Consider the following 4,743-nt stretch of genomic DNA (forward strand, 5'->3'; position numbering starts at 1 on the left):
AATTTATACACCCCGGCTTACCATCTAGCGGTAGCTTTCGGAAAGGTTAAAATCATATACTTAGCACCTGCGCCGGGTATTTAATGTTCGGCTCCGCCCGAATTTAGACTTTCTTACTTGTTATATATATAGATTGCGCATGCACATTATACATAACGGTATGTACTGGGGATGTTAATTTCTCGTATTTTACGATCCCGAGATCCCGGGATTGTGAAAACGACATCCCGAAAATCTCGGATTAGTCCCGGGATTAAGATGTTCATTACTTTTCAACAACTTAAATAGAAAAAAATTGCTTCTATATTGTTTGAGAAGCTCTCCAACCATAAAATAAATAATAAATAATGGGTTTAAAACCTACTTTATTATTTAAAGTGGCATTTTTATTTTTTCTCTCTGAAGTCTGGGGTTATTTTAAAGGACTTTGTGATTTGTTTTTGTTATTTTATGGCCTTATAACAATTATATTCAACAATATTGAGTTTGACGCCGTTTGTAATTTTAGACATATGAAATGAAAGAGGAAAAAAAAATCAATATAATTTTTTGGACAAGGACGAATAGGTAATTTTTTAAGCTGATAAAGTTAGAACGACCAAATTCGAGGATGTTACCGAGTTTATATAAGTCCTTAGCTTATAATTTTTTCAAAAACAAATATTGCGAAATTTTGGGATACAATTTTAAAAGGACATTTTCAATACTTACCAGTCCTTATGCACCAAAAAATTGAATCCGCTTAAATTCTACGGAATTTTCTCTTTAATTTGGAACCCATACTTCTTCTCTAAGGACATTTCACTGAATTTTTTAAATCATTTTTAAATTACTGACGTCAGAGTGAAAAACTAAAAACGCAATTTTACTATATTTGGCCCATGGTTTCGGGAATATATTGGCCCGTAGTTATAGACAAGTTAGAGGCAGGTTTTAACATTTAAAACTGTATATTAAGATAAACACCCTTTTAACACTGTCGTAGTCAACTTAAAAGACCTTTTAACTTTGACGAGGTTTTAAAATCTTAAAAGCGTACTCTAAGTACACGTTTTCCTGTCAAAATTTGCGGAGAAAATACAAAAGTGGTCTTAATTTGATGAATATGCTTCCCAATCAAAGGATATTTCGAGATTTTGTGATTTTGGATGATACAATCGCAACCAGAAATAGGAAAACATACAAGGAACGCCAAGATCCTTTTCAAATGAAAGAAGAGGACCGCAAGTCCAATTAACTTCACGAATTTTTCACTTCCTATAAAAATTAAATTATTTACGTTAATAAATTATATTTTACAAAAATTTGTTATTTACTTAAAGTTTCCTGCGCCATTTTCAAAATTATTTATAAAAGTCAGTTGACACAGGGTGAACTTGCTAAAATAACAAAGTTTTGCTAATGCCGATTGTTACTTTTTTATTTTATATTAATGGCCCTGTTTTGTGTCAATCTAGCAAAAACCTGCCTGTAACATGTCTATGACTGACTAAAACTTAAAGCCTGCTCTAAACTTAAAGATTAATTTAAACTAGAAGAGGTTTTAACATTCGACTATAACTACGGGCCATTGATTTTTGTGTGTAAAATTTACTATCGGACGGTGTTATATGTTTAACGAGCTAGACTTTCACAAAAAAAAATATTAATCTATACATATAATAAAATTGTAACAGGTCGATGTCTGTACATTATAGATATTAAAGAATAATTAGAGCCCCAGAAGCCAAATCAACTATTTTTAGAACTTTTGTCTGTCTGTCGGTATGTTTGCACGCGCATCACTCGAAAACGAATGCATGGATTTGAATGCAGTTTCCACCGATGTATTGCCAGAAGTCTAACTTAAAACACAGAAAAAAATTAGAGAGTTGCCACCTGTTGGAAAATTGCAGTTTAAGTAAATTGATAAGAAAAAGCGAATATTACAATATGGGCGTCAACAGAAAGAGGCTTAAGAAGGCTTAAAGCCAAAAAAATTTTGTTTCAGAGTTGCCACCTGTTTGAAAATTTTAATTTAATTTAATTTATTAGATAAATTGAATATATCAATATGGGTATCAAACTGAAGAGGCTTGAAATTTTACTGCCAAAAATATTTTTAGGGAGGGTTGCCACCTGTCTTGAAAATTTTATTGTATTAAATTGAAAAAATAAATGAAATCTATAACTATACTTATAATAATATTGTAATAGGCCGATGTCTGTACCTTATAGATATTAAAGAAAAATTAATATGGTGGGTTTTTACTAGAGCTACTGAAGCCAAATAAACAATTTTTAGAATTTTTGACTCTCTTTCCGTCTGTATATTTGTACGCGCATCGCTCGAAAATATGGAATTGAATGCAGTTTTCACCGATGTATCGCTAGTGATCTTACAGTACAGAAGAAAAAAATTAGATAGTTGCCACCTGTATTTAAAATTTCCGTTTAGCTCAATTGATACGGCAAAGTAAATACTGCAATATGGCTGCCAAAGAAAGAGGTTTACAAAGGCTTACTGCAGAAAATATTTTTGTGGAAGGTTGCCACCTATTTGAAAACTTTAAATTAATTTGATTGATAGCATAAATTAAATATCAATGTTGGCATCATACTAAAGAGGCTAAAAATTTTAATGCCGAAAATATTTTTAGGGGATTTGCCAACTGCTTGAAAAATTGTAGTCATTTAAATTTGTAAAATAAATGAAATATTACAATACGGACATTACACTAAAGAGGATTAGAAAGCTTAATTTTGAAAATATTTTTGAAGCGGGTTGCCAATTATTTGAAAACTTTAATTCTGTTAAATTTATAAGATAACCTAAATCAAACAAAAGTATTTGAGAATAATAAAATTGCAACAGGCCGGTACCAGTACATAATAGATGTTAAAGAAAAATTAATAGGGGGTTTATTAGATCAACAGAAGCCAAATCTAAAATTTTTATAATTTTGGTCTGTCTGTCTGTACGTTTGTAATCGTATCACAGAAAAAAATGACGGAATTAAATGCTGTTTTGACCGATGTACATATGCTTTATTTCACTTTTAAATGGGAAATAATACCAAAATCTGAGTTTTGCTTTATTTCCAACAAAGATTGGAAATAAAACAAATTTTGCCCTTATTTCCCATTGCTTATTTATACTATTTGTAAAAAAAAACAGTTTACTGACAGAAGGAAAAAGAACTTTGTTTATTCCAAAAATACAATTAAACCAAGGCACATTGAACAGGTAATATCAGTATAGCAGCTGATTTGATTTTTTTCAATTATTTGTTCTCGAAAAATGTCAAATATTTTACATTTCTTCTCACAAAAATTCTAAATTGTTAAAATCTTTTTGCATTTGAAACATTTTCCATACAAAACCAGCGATTAAATAGCAGCTTTTGGAAAGCTCGCCAACTCAGCAGCACAACCGCTGATTACTGGGCCTGGCACAGGATTNGATCAATGCTTCGAGAAGCGAACCAATTTACTAAGAAAGAAAGTTGCAACAATTTTGGACGGACGGACAGACAGTCACCGCTTAATGGATTTCTCTTTTCATTCTGATCATTTATGTATACATTTGTCTATATCTATCTCGATTCGTTTTGCCTGTTACAAACAACCGTTATGTGAACAAAGTTATAAAACCCTTGTGCACAAGTGCGCTCGGGTATAAAAATGTTGTGTTCGTATGTCACGGTCGTCAAAACTCGATAACGGCTGAACCGATTTCAATTTTTTGTATTTGAAAATTTTTAAACCCAATTATATTGATAAATAAATAAGTTATTCCAATATGTGTATCAAATTAAAGAGGCTTAAGAAAGATAACTGCTGGAAATATTTTTGACGAGGATTGCCACCTATTTAAAAATTTTATCTCAGTCAAATTGATAAAATAAATGAAATATTGCCATGTGGGTGTCAAACTAAAAAGTTATAAGAAGGCTTACAGCCGAAAATATGTTGGAAGAGTTGTCACCTGTTTGAAAATTTAACTAAAGTACATCGATAAAATAAATGAAATATTACAATATGGGTATCAAATTAAAGAGGTTTAAGAAAGATAACTGTTGGAAATATTTTTAAGAAGGGTTGCCACCAATTTTAAAATTTTAACTCAGCTAAATTGATAAAGTAAATTAAATATTGCTATGTGGGTATCAAACTAAAGAGTTTTAATAAGGCTTACAGTCAAAACATTTTAAAAGGAGGGTTTCCACCTGTTAAAAAATTTAGCGCAATTCAATTGATTAACTAAATGATATCTCACAATATAGATATTAAATTTAAGAGGTTTAAGAAAGATAATAAAGGAAATATTTTTGAGTAAAAGTCCCACATCTTTCAAAATTTAAACTAAGTTATTTTGATAAAATAAATGAAATAGGGTAATTTGGGTATCAAACTTTAGCTTTTTAAGAAGGCTTACGCGAAGTTGAGGAGGGTTGCCACCTGTTTGAAAATTTAACTCAATTTAATTGATATGGGTATCAAATTAAAGAGGTTTAAGAAAAAAGAATTTTGGAAATACTGTCGAAGAGGGTTGCCACCTATTTGAAAATTTTAACTCAGTTAAATTGATTAAGTAAATGAAATATTGCAATGTGGGTATACAATTAAATAGGGTTAAAAATATTTCTGCTGGAATACTTTTGAGGAGGGTTGCCACCTGNAAAGAATTTTGGAAATACTGTCGAAGAGGGTTGCCACCTATTTGAAAATTTTAACTCAGTTAAATTGATTAAGTAAATGAAA

The sequence above is a fragment of the Rhagoletis zephyria genome, unplaced genomic scaffold (genome assembly GCF_001687245.7).
Source record: "Rhagoletis zephyria isolate East Lansing unplaced genomic scaffold, Rhagoletis_zephyria_1.1 Rzeph_scaffold_00043, whole genome shotgun sequence".
In the NCBI taxonomy this organism is placed as follows: Eukaryota; Metazoa; Arthropoda; class Insecta; order Diptera; family Tephritidae; genus Rhagoletis; species Rhagoletis zephyria.